This window comes from Littorina saxatilis, linkage group LG12 (genome assembly GCF_037325665.1).
Source record: "Littorina saxatilis isolate snail1 linkage group LG12, US_GU_Lsax_2.0, whole genome shotgun sequence".
In the NCBI taxonomy this organism is placed as follows: Eukaryota; Metazoa; Mollusca; class Gastropoda; order Littorinimorpha; family Littorinidae; genus Littorina; species Littorina saxatilis.
Window position 1 is genome coordinate 45,158,384 of NC_090256.1, and position 17,079 is coordinate 45,175,462.

Here is a 17,079-nt window from a genome sequence, read left to right on the forward strand (position 1 = left end):
TTCAAAGCAAAACAAATCAGTTCTAACGAGAAACGGTGTGTGTGTGTCAGCTAGTTCGTGTGTTCCTGTTTGTGTGCTAGCTATCTCCCTCGCTTTCTACATGTATCTCTCTGTGGCCTTCTCTCTCTCTCTCTCTCTCTCTCTCTCTCTCTCTCTCTCTCTCTCTCTCTCTCTCTCTCTCTCTCTGTGGCCCTCTCTCTCTCTCGGCTCTCTCTCTCTCTCTCTCAAGTCTCTCTCTCTCTCTCGATCTCGAGATCTCTCTCTCACACTCTTTCTATTTTCCTCTCTCTCTCTCTCTCTCTCTCTCTCTCTCTCTCTCTCTCTCTCTCTCTCTCTCTCTCTCTCTCTTTTGTTGGAGTATTATTGGGGGATGTGGATTAGAAGCTCACTTTTTAGAGCATGGGACTTGCGATGCTCGTGTCAAAGGTTCGAATCCAAACCAGGAAGGTCAAGGGTCAATTTTAGTTTGTGAGTCAGAGTCAGACGGTATTCGTTTCTGGGCCCCATGTCACCGCCGTTGCACGTCAAAGACCTCGGCCTTTCTGCCAGAAGCACACACTCAAAGCAATGCTAGCCGTACGTTGTCTTCCCTGTTTTGCTTGCTTCTTTTCAACCGTATTCATTCAATTCCGAAAGGAGGCGGTCACCCGAAAGACTCAAAACAATAACTCTTTTGTCGTCTTTTCCGCTTTCCGTGGCATTTATCAACAGTTACCGTTCAATTCAAGACAAATAACAATGCCACTCTTGACTGCAGCAACCTTTTCAGTCCTGTGAACTTGGCACCTGGGCCGGGTGAAACAATGTTTGTCACCGAGCATTATTTGCTTCGCTGAGTTGAGACAGCTTCAGTTCTTGTTCTCTAATGTCATTTTGTGAATACTGTCGAGTCTTTGTCAGTCTTTTCTTTCCTTATCATTTATCAACGGTAACCATTGTAACAAAAACAAAACTGGCAAAAGCACACCACAGCAGCAACCTTTTCCTTGACAATGAAAAAATAATTGTGTCGCCGACACTGCCGTATAGCGCTGAGCTCAGCTGTTCTTGTTCTCATAGTTTTGTGCAATACGGGTGTCGACTCGGTCAGTCTTTGCTTTCCTTGTCATTTATGAACAGTAACAATTCAATCAAAACAACTGACTGAAGCACACCATAGCAGTCAACCTTTTTTCTGTAAATCTGGCAATTAAATTATTGTCGCAGAGCAACGCCGACGAGACAGCTCAGCTGTTCTTGTTCTCATTTTGTGCATGTGCGGATCGCTCCTTGAATGAGTCGTGAGGTCAAAGTATGCCCTCCTTCCGCGTCACACGGTTGTGTGTGTACACAACACAGGGCCTTCTTTCCTTCTTGTCGCGAGTCAGTGTTGTGCCGAGTAGAATTTCTCTTCCTTTCGTGTCAAGACTTAGCCACGGTTTCACATAGTGCACATTTCCGTGTATGTAGTGTAGGCCGGCATGCACAGAGTGTGACTGAGTGTGTGATGTGTGTGTTTGTAGTTGTGTAGCCTGTCTCTGTGTCAAGTCATTGTTTGTTGCTGTCAGCAACGTCGGAATTATGAAAGCTTTATGAGGGCAGGCCGCTGCTCTTGGAAGTTCAGTCATTGTTGATATTTCCACCTGCCCGTGCTACCACTTGAAAAAGCAGCACTGAAACGTTGAACTGTGAACAGAAAGTAGAGCTTTAGCCTGATATAAAAACATGGCCCTAGTTTGATGGAACACCAGTGACTCACAAAGGGTCACAGTGTTATCGACTGAATAGGTTGTTCAGTTGAGGTTCTGTTTTTTGTACTGTCTGTGCTGAAGTTAATCTCAGTGTCTGTAATTATTACCAAAGGCTAAATGCCTCGGCGAATCAGTGATCACATAAGTGAGCCTGATCAGTTATAGGACTGGGTAGGCTATGGAAATCCGGTATGTTTTATCACAACAGTGTAATACTATTTTATATTTGTCCCAGTGCGTATAGCCCTGGAAACCGATGTAGCCTATTTTCTGCGTCAGTGAGTGCCACTTGACCAGGAAATACCACAGACGTTTTTCACAAGACTAGGATACAGAATTACTGAGCTGAGATTCTACAGGGCACCTTGTTTTGAAGTTTCATGTCCCATTTACAGACCGGAGTATTTACTTTAGAGTTTCTAAGGGTGTATCGAGATTGTGTGGAACAGATAGTCTCTTCACCGAAGTTCGCAGAATGAGAGTTAGTTCCGGGATTGGAACTATGTAAATACGGGGTCTGTAACAGAGGCAGGCACAGACAGAAGCCGGCTCACTGCATGCTAGCAGACAGTTCAGCTCACAGAACCGCTCTAGCTCTTCAGCACACAGACTTCGGAACACAGTGTGCGCTCACCATAGCAGATGGTGGAACGCTGTACATATTATCATCTCGACTGTGAAATTCCCTGCTCCGTTCAGTCAACCGTTCGGCTTCGGCGGTGTCGGACGTACTCAGTGTGCCTGTGTGTGACTTGTGTAAACTTCCTAAACACTCTCGCCTAGGCTGACAGCGCGAGGGAGAAACCTTTGTGAAGGTAGGTGTGGATTGATGTCATGCTAAACGCGAACTGTACTGTTATTTTAAGGTGATACGATGGTCTACCGGTACTCAACCGCATGTTAGGCCGGTGGACCGGTGTGACGTTTTCATCTTTCGCCGTGTTGATATTTCGCTTCTCGGCCTCGTTGATCTAGTATAAACTCTACACTGAACAAAAAAACACCCTTCGATAGTACTGATGAGCGACCTTGTGTACCTTACATTCATGGGGCCAAATTTGTCCAACCAATTTGTTTTATTTAACTTAGAAATTTGATTCATCCTAAAATGTTTCCTTCTACGTTTTCGAAGAATTCGATTTTGGGGGTGAAATCCATTAAATTTTACCACCAATTTTCTTCACATGCAAGAAACTGACATGCTTTTCGTCCATAAATAATTTCACTTCTTAATTTTACCAGGAAACAACATTTCAGTCTTGAGTATATGTCGAGGGGGAAATATGTACACAGGCGAAAGATGAAATCGTGACATCGGCGAACTAGCAGAGGTTAGGTCGATTAGATAACGTGTCTGTTTAAAATATATCTTGTAAACTTGCTTTTAACTCTCGTCTAGTGTGACAGCGAAAGGGGGAAACCTTTTGTCAGTAGGGGCTGTATGTGTGTATTCATTTTAGTGTTACCATATAATATCGAATAGGTAATATGCCGGTGCTAGCTTGATTGTTAGGCGAACAGGGCAAGACGTTCCGTTGATCAGCTAAAGTGTGTATGGTGCAAACTTGCAACAAAACAGACAACAGCGAACTCTCGACAGTCTAACAGTGAGTTCAGTTTTTGTGTGGAGGCATGTCTTCCTTAGATTTATGCTAAACGCAAGGTCACATCGTTATCTTTAGGCAAAGACATATTGCTATCTATGCCTCTGCTGTAAGTCATAATCGCTGTGCACGCAGGCATGTTAGGCGAACCAGGTTGGGTCGATTTGTTAACGTGTTTGTTACACTGAGTGTGAGTGTGTTGTCAACAATTGCTGTGTAAACTCTCCGAGTCCTCAGTGACACAACAGCGAGAGGAGAATCCTTTGTGAATGTCCGTGCTTATTAATGGCATGTCAAATACGACGCTTTATCATGGGTGATTATCTGTGCATGAAGGCCGCTTTGGAGGCATGCATGGTTATAGGCCAGTCGAACCAGCAGGGTCCATGAAAGGTCCACTCTGCCTCGTTGAAACACTTAGCATTACTGTCTCACATCAGGTCAGGCTTTTACATGAAGTAAGACTATCCCTCCACTTGGTCACATACCAAACTGAAAATCAATTCCCTGCTATAGTGTTTTTGTTTTATGAATTAATTTCCAAAAAGACACGTGCATGCAGTACCTTTTATGAAATTAATTCTTTTAAAAAGAATACCATCGTGCACAGACAGAAGCGGAAGGCTGGCCTTATCCCATGTAAAAGCCTAGCCAGAACTGAGACGGTGAGGCGAACTCTCAGTGTAAAAACTGATAAAACAAAGTCTGTTATTCACAGGGAAAGGAAAACGTGTGTGTAGGTGTGCGTGTCAGTATTAAAAGCTAAGTGTTAGACATGTTAGACTAGTGATTTTTGCAGACGGGCATGAGACTATAGCCGGCTGTGGCCTGGTACGTCCATTAGCTATACACATCTTTGTGTCAGTATGTATGCGTATTCGGCGTGTGCTGTGTTAAAGTGCTGACGAAAACATCTATCACTCAACGAGTTGGGAAGTCGTGTTGGACTGAGGTAATTGTATGTTTATTGATATGAATGATTCAAAATGAGAGGTCTTACGTTTGTACAAGCAGGTTTGGTACAGTAGACGAGCTGCAAGTGTGTGTCAGCATGTGTGTGTGTGTGTGTGTGTGTGCGGGCGCGCTCGATGAATGTATCACTGAGTGTGTGGGTTTGTGTTTCACTGTGTGTGTATGACTATGAGTGTGTGTGTGTGTGTGTGTGTGTGTGTGTCTGCGTGGTGTTTTGTCTGCCTGTGTGACTGACTTAGTGTGTGTCTGTTGCAGCTGTTATGTTGTTCTTAATGTTACACAACGTAGTCTCGTAAATCTTAGATTGTCTCATAAAACTGACATGTGTTGTTTGGGTGTCTTGTTCAAATTCTCGGTTTTCCTATCAATATTGCTGAATCATGCTCATAGTTTGTTTGAGGCGATATATCTCAGTTTTCGTTTGACTCAGCCGATGTCGGTTTATTACCAGCTGTCGTCTACAATTATGTACAGAGCCTGTGTGTGTGTGTGTGTTTGTGTGTGGGTGTGTGCGTGCGTGCGAGTGTCTTCGTGCGTGCGAGCGTGTGTGTGTGTGTGTGCACTGGCATATAGCTTTCACACGCAATGAATAGAATTCTCAGTTTCGCTGATCGGGTTGTCAAGACAAACGCTCCATTTTTGTTAGTAGGCTATTCCTCGGGTCTTCGATCGGCTTTACTTGTTCCAGTCATTACAACAACGAGCTTTTTTGTCGACCCATTTCCTTCGTGTGATTGCCTAACAAGCTCTTCAGTCTTTTGTTGTTTTTCCAATGGATGAATACAGTGGAACCCCCATTTAAAGACCTCAACAAATCTGAGAAAAGCTGGTCTTCAAAAAAAAGGGATTCAAATAATGTAGATAAATACAGAGGTTATGAACAGAAAATCTGAGAAGGCAGGGTCGTACCCGGGAGAGAATCTTTAATCGGGGGGTCTTAAAGGAAGGCTCCACTGTATCTCCCGAACCTCACCCCGCGATAAACTTCCTCAGTGTAAAAAATTTAATGTGCTGGCATAAAGTAGCTGGGATTTTACCCAACAAAGACTCAATACAAACAACAAGAAATCATTTTTTAAGCATTGCAAGGACACACAAAGTCGATTCAACTTTCGATTTCTGTGAACAAAGGCATTGTCAAAACATAACAGGAACACACAGTGGCGAATCAATTTTGCATTTGTGTGACGGCGATATGACGGTTTGTTCCGCGTGCTACGTCCGATTAGGCAATGTAACGGCAAGTGCTTTTTGTTATCAGAAGGAATGTGGTTCCGTGCGATTTGCACATCAAAGATTTCTGATTCGCTTTTGGCCAGAATCGACTTTGGTCAAAAAGGTAAGACAGTTTCACGGTGAAGAATTCTGTTGTTGGTGTTACAGTTTATGTGTGCGTGAGTTGTTAGTTGAGCCGTGACATGTCGTGTGGCTAAACACCGTGCAATAAGAGAGAGAGAGAATCATACAGCATGACACATCACACACACACACACACACACACACGATCACGTCTTCAAAACAGCCTCCCATGTTTTTTGTTCTCTTAAGAATTAGGCATCTAAAGACGAGCGAGTTGGCGCATCAAGGTAATTTTTAACGCTTGTGAAAGCTTTTCCCAAAGCTAGCTTTGGCATACGTAGAAAAAGAATCTTTGACACTTACAACCGTACTTCAACTTCTTAGCGAACGTGTCGGTAGATTTACGTGGCGTACCTGCTTTAAAGATTATTGCTTGGCAGGTGAGGTGAGGTGGGCTGATACGTATAAAAAATGTGCGTGAGTGGCTTTGTTTACTCTCTCTCTCTCTCTCTCTCTCTCTCTCTCTCTCTCTCTCTCTCTCTCTCTCTCTCTCTCTCTCTCTCTCTCTCTCTCTCTCTCTCTCTCTCTCTCTCTCGGTTTACAGGACTAGCTGTAAGAAAGGTCCTACGGACCTAATGCTATCTTTCCTGTAATAAAGTTCAAAGTTCAAGTTCAAAGTTCTCTCTCTCTCGCTCTCGCTCTCTCTCTCTCTCTGTCTGTCACTGTCTGGTCTCAGAGAGAGAGAGAGAGAGAGAGAGAGAGAGAGAGAGATTGTTTGTATCACTTTTTTGGCTCACACATAAACATGCATGCATACACACACACATGCACACATACACACTCACACACACACTCTCTCTCTCTCTCTCTCTCTCTCTCTCTCTCTCTCTCTCTCTCTCTCTCTCTAAAGGTACGAGCCGAGAACTTCAAGTTTTGCTGTCTCATGCCCTGAAGTGATAATGATCGAATTCCATAACATTGTGCCACTTTCGCTGTCCCGGACCTTACTGCCTTACGTACTTTTCTCTCACCTCTAGCGCTCCCTTCGGCTTAAAGTGACAAGACCCCTTTGTTATTTTAGGGATGTGTATGGGGTTTGCCCTTTGCGCCCCCGTCTCATTGGGCCCTCGTCTCATTGGGCCCCGTCTCATTGGGCCCCCACACTTTTTTTGTAGCAATAACAAAACGTGTCATTGGGCCCCCGTCTCTTTAGGCCCCCGTCTCATTGGGCCCCCGTCTCATTGGGCCCCCACACTTTTTGTAGCAATCAATCAATCAATCAATATGAGGCTTATATCGCGCGTATTCCGCAGGGATTTTTTAAAAAAAAATTTATGCAATTTATATCGCGCACATATTCAATGCCGTGTGAGATGGAATTTTTTTTTACACAATACATCACGCATTCACATCGGCCAGCAGATCGCAGCCATTTCGGCGCATATCCTACTTTTCACGGCCTATTATTCCAAGTCACACGGGTATTTTGGTGGACATTTTTATCTATGCCTATACAATTTTGCCAGGAAAGACCCTTTTGTCAATCGTGGGATCTTTAACGTGCACACCCCAATGTAGTGTACACGAAGGGACCTCGATTTTTCGTCTCATCCGAAAGACTAGCACTTGAACCCACCACCAAGGTTAGGAAAGGGGGGAGGAAATTGCTAACGCCCTGACCCAGGGTCGAACTCGCAACTTCTCGCTTCCGAGCGCAAGTGCGTTACCACTCGGCCATCCAGTCCCAGCAATAACAAAACGTGACATTGGGCCCCCGTCTCATTGGGCCCCCACACTTTTTGTAGCAATAACAAAACGTGTCATTGGGCCCCCGTCTCTTTGGGCCCCCGTCTCTTTGGGCCCCCAGCATAATAAACAAGCCTGAACGGTATATTCTGTATTTCAGCAATGCAAAGGTACAACCCCTACACGTTAAAGGCACCGGCACGGTTGGCCTAGTGGTAAGGCGTCCGCCCCGTGATCGGGAGGACGTGGGTTCGAACCCCGGCCGGGTCATACCTAAGACTTTAAAATTGGCAATCTAGTGGCTGCTCCGCCTGGTGTCTGGCATTATGGGGTTAGTGCTAGGACTGCTTGGACCGGTGTCAGCGGAATAATGTGACTGGGTGAGACATGAAGCCTGTGCTGCGACTTCTGTCTTGTGTGTGGCGCACGTTATATGTCAAAGCAGCACCGCCCTGATATGGCCCTTCGTGGTCGGCTGGGCGTTAAGCAAACAAACAAACAAACAAACGTTAAAGGCACAGTAAGCCTCCCGTAAACCATCACAGATACTGTCAGGCTTTTACACACAGTAAGCCTCCCGTAAACCATCACAGGTACTGTCAGGCTTTTACACACAGTACAAACACCCTTTCATTCACCCTCACTCGGCCATCCCATCTCTAACCCTGAACCCACCACCCAATTCACCCTCCCTCGGCCATCCCATCTCTCACCCTGAACCCACCACCTAATTCACCCTCCCTCGGCCATCCCATCTCTAACCGTGAACCCACCACCCAATTCACCCTCCCTCGGCCTTGACATCTCTAACCCTGAACCCACCACCTAATTCACCCACCCTCGGCCATCCCATCTCTAACCCTGAACCCACCACCTAATTCACTCTCCCTCGGCCATCCCATCTCTAACCCTGAACCCACCACCTAATTCACCCTCCATCGGCCATCCCATCTCTAACCCTCTTTCTTTATTTGGTGTTTAACGTCGTTTTCAACCACGAAGGTTATATCGCGACGGGGAAAGGGGGGAGATGGGATAGAGCCACTTGTCAATTGTTTCTTGTTCACAAAAGCACTAATCAAAAAATTGCTCCAGGGGCTTGCAACGTAGTACAATGTATTACCTTACTGGGAGAATGCAAGTTTCCAGTACAAAGGACTTAACATTTCTTACATGTATACTGCTTGACTAAAATCTTTACAAAAATTGACTATATTCTATACAAGAAACACTTAACAAGGGTAAAAAGAGAAACAGAATCCGTTAGTTGCCTCTTACGACATGCTGGGGAGCATCGGGTAAATTCTTCCCCCTAACCCGCGGGGGGTTCTCTAACCCTGAACCCACCACCTAATTCACCCTCCATCGGCCATCCCATCTCTAACCCTGAACCCACCACCCAATTCACCCTCCATCGGCCATATCCCATCTCTCACCCTGAACCCACCACCTAATTCACCCTCCCTCGGCCATCCCATCTCTAACCCTGAACCCACCACCTAATTCACCCTCCCTCGGCCATCCCATCTCTAACCCTGAACCCACCACCCAATTCACCCTCCCTCGGCCATCCCATCTCTAACCCTGAACCCACCACCTGATTCACCCTCCCTCGGCCATCCCATCTCTAACCCTGAACCCACCACCTAATTCACCCTCCCTCGGCCATCCCATCTCTAACCCGGAACCCACCACCTAATTCACCCTCCCTCGGCCATCCCATCTCCAACCCTAAACCCACCACCCAATTCACCCTCCCTCGGCCATCCCATCTCTAACCCGGAACCCACCACCTAATTCACCCTCCCTCGGCCATCCCATCTCTGACCCTGAACCCACCACCCAATTCACCCTCCCTCGGCCATCCCATCTCTAACCCTGAACCCACCACCTAATTCACGCACACCAGTCTTTCTGTCCAAACAATGGCGCCTGCAAAACATGGGGCACACGTCATCAGTTTCCCCGCATACTCAAAAACAGGTGACGTGTTCGTTTCCGTAGGATAATTGTAGCCGTGACAAAATATATTTATCTTCCTGACGTGTTTTTCAAGCAAAAATTAAAAAAATGTCTCTCCGACAATGTTTAGAGTTTGGCTTAACTGTCAAAATCACGTTTGAGATGTCCGTGTTTGTGTTTGCTATTATTTGACAGAGTTTGGCTTATCCAAATTATAAATAGTCTTACAAAGAGGGGTCTAGCGGGGAATTGATTTTGGTTTCAGATATCCGAGTTTTTTGCTTAAGCGTGTTTCGTTTAGGCGAGTGCGGCTGTACATACACACATTTACGCAATCCAGTAATGGGATGTAGACGCAGCTTATTACTTCAGATTATTTCAATTCGTCAGCTTTCGACGGACTGGTAATACTCACAAGAAGGCCGGCATGCCTAAATCCCCCTTTGACCTTTAAATGACATTGACCCTGAAAGGTCATAATATCTAGACTTGGGGGCCCAACGAGACGGGGGCCCAATGATACAGGGACCCAACGAGACGGGGGCCCAATGAGACGGGGGCTCAAATACATCTTGCCCCGTGTATGGGAGGGGGGAGGGGGTGCTGCGATGCTGTCCTTAGTTTTGCGTGGTGACGATTAAGTGCTTTGAAGCTTGATACTCCCCGCCTGTGAAAAAAAAATTAAAAAGAGACAGACAGGCAGGCAGGCAGGCAGGCAGAGAGGCAGGGATAGAGACTCAGACTGAGACTCAGAACTTTATTACAAAAGGATAAAGGTTTTAGGCAAACCCTATTCTTCCAACATGTCCTTTATACAACACATAAAGACAGACGCACATAAAAATATAAAAATCAATCATATAAAATAATACAGAAATACATTGTATGGAATGCAACACAATGTGCATTTAAGGAATTACATAAGGAGAACTCAAAAATTACAAAATTGCATTGACATAGTTATGCCTTTCATTTGTGAATAAAGTTGCTCAGATCAGCTACACATCTCTCTCAGCGAGAGAGAGACAGACAGACAGAGAGAGAGGGAGGGAGAGAGAGAGAGAGAGAGAAGGCGAAAAAGAAGGATACGAGCAACCCGCATACAACTGAGGTCAAGAATAAAAGTGCTGAGACGTTTTTGCCTTCAATCATGGATCTTAGATTTTCAAATTTAAAAACAGAAGAAATCCAAAGATGCCGTTATTCCAGAAGTCCGATTTTACTTCAATTTCAATCAACACTCTGATTTGAAGAACACTCTGATTTGAAGATATCTGTATTTTGTATTATAATTTATTTTATTTCAATTAACTTATGTATGGTTTTATTTATTTAATTATTTATTTATAAAGTCGCACCTTATACATGTACTTCAAAATCGGTCCATACTGATATTGAGTTCAGTAACCGTTAAAGCGCATGTTGTAATCATGTTGTAAACTTCTCTCGTTGGGATGTGGGGGTGGGGAGGAGGTTATACTTCTGCTTCGTTTATACTCTTTTATTCCCCCCTCTGCTTCTTTACCTCTGTAAACTTGTAGGGGTAGTTATTTTTCGATAATGACCCAGCAACCAAACAAATAACGACCCAGCAACAGCCTGAATCCTCGATAGTGCAATGGGTTGAGAATTTGTTCTGTTTCGGTACTACTTTTTGCGACTGAAAAGTTCCGAACGCTCTAACGTACGAAGTATACATCTCTGGAGCAAACAATACAAACATACCGCATTTAAATTAACAACTACAGGCCTGACCACATGAATCTTCATATAAAACCCATGAGTTCGGTTGTTTTCTGAATCTAGATTGGCCGTGGTCAAACGTTCATCACAAGCAATTTCCCGCAAGGCAAGTAACTCATACTTTGTCTAGCGACAAGAGTAGTTCCCCTTCTTTTCACTCAGTTTCTTCGACAACAGACTGCAATCCGACGGTCAGTTTTCAACAATATTTCATTTAATAAACAGATCACACGCAACCAAATGCACACATCTCATCAATTTAAACAACATAAAGCGGTTTCATACACTATTTTCCCCAGAAAACTGAACTGCATACAGTTTTTAACGTTGGAACACGGGTGCAAAAGTTCGTCTGCTAGTCCCATTTGACGAAAGATTATTATCCTACGCGATACCAAAACATATACAGAACACACAATATCTGCCTTTGCCGCCACAGCAGAATAACAGCATATCTGTGTACTTGATTTTTAGTCCAAAATAGGAAAACTGACAAGAAGTGTTAACAGAATGGAATGATTTGCACGGAACTATACAACCGCGCATTAATCGATCGCCTGCGCAGGTTGACTGGTTGAGTGAATAGGATTCGATCAAACTTTCGCAAAAAACCTCCTCTTTTCTTTGAATAACTGAAGAAAGGAGGAATAAAGAGGTTACACACCTCGTCTCAGTGATTATAAAAAATAATGGTCTCAGTTCGCGGTCATGAAAAAGCTCGCTAAAGCTCGCATTTTTCATGATCCGCTAACTTCGACCATTATTTTTGATAATCACTGAGACTCGGCGTGTAACCTCTACGTATCCTCTGGCTCTGGTGATTCACACACTTATCGCATGTACAGGGAATAAACGAGTGTAATTTATGTTCGGCTAAAACAGACCTACAGGTGCGGAAGAAACAGAGCAAGGCAATCGACACACCTGAACGTTCACTCGAGCGGGACAAACTGGGGCCGTATGGTGTGCGCAACGTTTGTGCCTGTACCTGACGAGAAACACGCTCTAAGTCTTTTTCGTGGCTTAGGGGGGAATCTGGCGAGGATGATGAGTCAAAATCATAAAGATTTGATGTGCTGTCATAACGTTGAGGTTATTGAGGTTGTCTGTCATCTGAATCAATGTGTGTTGGCTTTTTGAAAAAGGTGTGGGAGGAGGATGGAGCAAGGATTGAGATAAGCCTATTGGATCTTTACCGTGGCAAAGAGAGAGACTGACTATTAGGGTTTAACGTCCTCTTAGACCAACTGGTCTATATTGGGACAGGTATTGGTAATACGCTGAAGATATGGTGTGATACTTTGATTCGAACAAGCCCGCTGTGGCTGTCTTCTTCGACACACCAGCATTGGGTTTGTCTCGTCAAAGTATCGAGATACGATCATGATAATCAGAGACGAGAGATGATGCATGCGTGTCTTCGTGTTTTCCAAGCCCTGAGACTTTCGCTGTGAACGTGGGATCTTTTTCGTGCGCATGTGTGCACACGGGGGTGTTCGGACACCGAAGAGAGTCTGCACAAAGTTGACTCCGAGAAATAAATCTCTCGCCGAACGTGGGGATCGAACCCACGCTGATAGCGACCAACTGGCTACAAAGCCAGCGCACTACCAACTGAGCTACGTCCCCGCCCAAAGAGAGAGAGCGAGAGTGTGTGTGTGTGTGTGTGTGTGTGTGTGTGTGTGTGTGTGTGTGTGTGTGTGTGTGTGTGTGTGTATATTTGTGTGTGTGTGTGTACAGAGGCGGATCAAGGGAAATGGGGGGGGGGGGGGTCCAAATTGGGTCCGGGGGTCCAGGGGCCGCCGCGCCTGTCAGGTGGTCTGGGGGGCGAATAATGTAACTTTATGAGGTGCATTGTAGGCCTCTTCTTGAAGATGATAAGGTTAATCACTAGTGGAAATCTATTCCTATTTTATGTATACATAGTATATATCTTTGAGACGGCAATGTACGGCTCACATGACACTGTCAGAATTTTGTGTGGATTTTTTTTCGGGTAAGGGGGGGGGGGGAGGTCCGGAACCTCTGGAACCCCCCTCCTAGATCCGCCCCAGATGTGTGTGTGTGTGTGTGTGTGTGTGTGTGTGTGTGTGTGTGTGTGTGTGTGTGTGCGCGCGCAATTCCCCGTGGTATTAGGTGTTACAATAAGTGTGTTTTACATCTGATGACAACGGAAATACTTGTTCAGTACTGTGTGTGAAAAAAATAGTTTTTCAATTAACGTAAATTACTCGATCCATCATCCGGTCATGTAAACCCTCAGTAACGCAGCCTCGTGGATGCATTACATGGAAACCAACATGTGTTTCACGTGAGATCAATAGCGACTGACGTCCTGTGTTGGATCAGTGTGGACAAAGGGTTACGTTACTAGGTTCAAATTGGTATTGGCTAGTATCCCTACACGATGAATCTTAGCCTATTTTGTTCTTCATGGTCGTCAGTGCTAGCATCAGCAATAGTAGTCCGCGAGTGAGTCTTTATAACTTTGCTTGTTTCAACTACTCTGCCATGTGCACATTTGCCTGAACACCAGAAGTGCTACGGGTTTTGTTTCTCATTAATATGTTATGTATGTACGTATGTCTCAATTAAAACGGCACATATGAATTATGGCACATTTGAATTATGCGCCGTATACAAAACGTGGGGGGGGGGGGGGTTGAGAGAGAGTTGGTTGGTTGGTTAATATTTGTTGTAGTCTCTTTTAAGCTTTCTAGAGAGAGACAGACAGACAAAGATCGACAGACAGCAACAAAGTGAGAGACACAGATTGCCTTTGTGTGGTTGTGTATGTGTGCGTTTGTCTGTCTGTAAGTCCCTGTTCCCTTTTAAAGAGAAATGACTTTCCACGTCCATCATCAAAATTACTTTTTCTCGCATCTGACATTTCATTGACAAAACACTCTTAGCACTAGCAGGAAGATGTATTTTAGAATTAGTATTTAATCAACACTCAATCCCACTCTACAACTTAAGCTGCTGCAGTTACTTCCGTGTACACCGACTCACTATTTGATCAGTTAGCTCATGATCATAATTATTGTCGTGTTGTCCATTATTTTACTAGCAAATTTGCCATAACCACGTTTCTCTCTGTTCATTTGTTTCAGACATCATCACCTTCTCCGTGTAAACCTTGTGGGAAAGTCCTCGCTGTTTTATTCAATGGTGCAAGCAAACAAACCGAACCTCTCGTGGGACCGTACAGAACTGCATCAAAAAGGGACAATCAACAACTAACTCAACGACTGCCATATCGTCCCAAAAAGGAATCAGTCAATATACGAATAATTGAGTGTGCGACACACAAGCACACTTCATAATGTGCGCTCAGTAACGGGGTCACGTGATTGCGGGGTGTATTCTTTAATCCCCCACCATGGATTTAACGTGTGAAATGACATGAACCCGTCCAGACAATTAAAAGTAATAATTGCTTTGCACGTGTGTGGAGTTGCGTCGATAATTAAGCGTCCTTGAGAGTGACTGAGCTGTCGTCTGCTTCTCCTGCTTCGACTTCCGGTAGCGACTCTTGATTGGTGAGTGTTTCAAAGCGTTTTTGCAATCTCTCTCTCTCTCTCTCTCTCTCTCTCTCTCTCTCTCTCTCTCTCTCTCTCTCTCTCTCTCTCTCTCTCTCTCTCTCTCTGTTTGTCGGTCTCCCTCTCTCCCTCTCTCTCTTGAGCAAGTATCTGAGCACCGTTTATTGGGACTTACTGTTGATAATAATCTCGAATGGCAGACTCACATCAATGGAATCTGCAAAAAAATTGCTTAAAACCTGTTTCTTTTGTCAAAGTTACAAAGCATTATTAATCTTGACACTAGAAAACTATTTTACAATGCCCACATAAAACCCCATATTGATTATGCTTCCATAGTATGGGACGGGTGTAGTGAAGTTCACTTGAAGAAGCTGAAATCGCTCCAGCGTAGAGCTGCTAAACTAGTTCTGCCCAGTCCATCTCTTTCTACAAAGGAAAAGATGAAAAGTATTGGGATGTTAAGCTTAAAGAAGCAGCTTTTGTATGATAAATGTTCATTTATGTATAAAGTCGTCTATGAGGACGCCCCAACATGTCTTATACAACTCTTCAAATCATCTCCGTCATATTATTGAAACATTCGAAATAACCTTGCCTTGCCAAGGCCCCGCATCGATTTGTTTAAAACTAGTTTTTCTTATTCTGGTGCGTTCCTTTGGAATTCACTTCCTGTAAATATCAGGTCATGTCTGTCATTATCTTCTTTTTAAAAGACAGCTCCGCAAGCACCTCTCTAACGACTAAGTCGGTGTACAATTTGTGCGAGTGTGTGTGAGGGTGCGTAAAAGAGAAAATGTATAATATGCTTCCACAAGCACACTAATGTTTGTTATACTTTTCCCTACATGATTGTGCTTTATTTGATTTCTTTTTTTATTCGTCATACTTGTTCTTCGTCATACTTGTTCTTCGTTTCATGTGTGTATTATAGCAGGGACTAGCTGTAAGAAAGGACCATAAAAATTATGGTTCTAATGCTATCATCCCTCGGGAATAAAGTTTTCTCTCTCTCTCTCTCTCTCTCTCTCTCTCTCTCTCTCTCTCTCTCTCTCTCTCTCTCTCTCTCTCTCTCTCTCTCTCTCTCTCTCTCTCTCTCTCTCTCTCTCACAGTCAGACGGTGCGCCAAAGTCAATGATCAACAAACAAATACTGCCACAACCCCCAACAACTTCAATTTGAATAGGAGGAGGGCTAAACTTAAAAAATGTTGTACCCACGTGTCAATTTGAAAGGGAGGGCTGGGAGGGGACCTCATTCGTGAAAACGTCGGTCCTTGCGTCACCGCAGTGAGTGTGGGAATGCGTATGCATGTGAGAGAGATATAGAGAGAGAGGGGGGGGATGCGTATCCCAGTGTGTGCGTGGAATTAATGGTTAAACATCTGCGTGAGAAAGATACGGTAATGAAAAAACAATAGTACCGGTCGGACGTGGACGTGCATAATTTGTACGTTTCTCTCATTCTCTTTTTTCATGATAGTGCGTCAACTATGATCTAACCAAAGAGTGTAGCCCTACGGAAAGTCCGCAGGGCTACACTCTTTGATCTAACAGTTCTAGGAAATCGTTGAAATATAGGATCACGTGAACATGAATAGTGCATTCTCAATCTCGTAAATTTTGTCTACGCATTTAATGTTCAGTATGTTACTGAAAGTGCAGAACAAGTCGCGTAAGGCGAAATTACTACATTTAGTCAAGCTGTTGAACTCACAGAATGAAACTGAACGTAGTCCGCCGCTAGTGCAAAAGGCAGTGAAAGTGACGAGCCTGTTTGGCGCGGTAGCGATTGCGCTGTGCTTCATAGCACGCTTTACTGTACCTCTCTTCGTTTTAACTTTCTGAGCGTGTTTTTAATCCAAACATATCATATCTATATGTTTTTGGAATCAGGAACCGACAAGGAACAAGATGAAATAGTTTTTAAAACGATTTCGGAAATTTAATTTTGATCATAATTTTTATATTTTTAATTTTCAGAGCTTGTTTTTAATCCAAATATAACATATGTATATGATTTTGGAATCAGAAAATGACGAAGAATAAGATGAAATTGTTTTTGGATCGTTTAATAAAAAAATAATTTTAATTACAAGTTTCCGATTTTTAATGACCAAACTCACCCATTAGTTTTTAAGCCACCAAGCTGAAATGCAATACCAAACCCCGGCCTTCGTCGAAGATTGCTTGGCCAAAATTTCAATCAATTTAATTGAAAAATGAGGGTGTGACAGTGCCGCCTCAACTTTTACAAAAAGCCGGATATGACGTCATCAAAGGTATTTATCGAAAAAAATGAAAAAAACGTCCGGGGATATCATACCCAGGAACTCTCATGTCAAATTTCATAAAGATCGGCCCAGTAGTTTAGTCTGAATCGCTCTACACACACACACAGACACACACACACACACACACACACACACACACACACACACACACACACACACACACACACACACACACACACACACACACA

General features: G+C 44.1%; 1 protein-coding gene across 1 annotated transcript in view; it reads left to right on the top strand.

Annotated features, from left to right (window-relative positions):
• The first annotated feature begins 1,359 nt into the window (after window positions 1–1,359).
• Window positions 1,360–17,079, top strand: part of LOC138982042 (uncharacterized) — a 63,609-nt gene continuing 47,889 nt past the window's right edge. The window contains exons 1-2 of the mRNA XM_070355253.1: window positions 1,360–2,545; window positions 14,170–14,598. The gene's annotated coding sequence lies outside the window, so the exon portion shown is untranslated. The remainder of the gene's footprint in view (window positions 2,546–14,169; window positions 14,599–17,079) is intronic.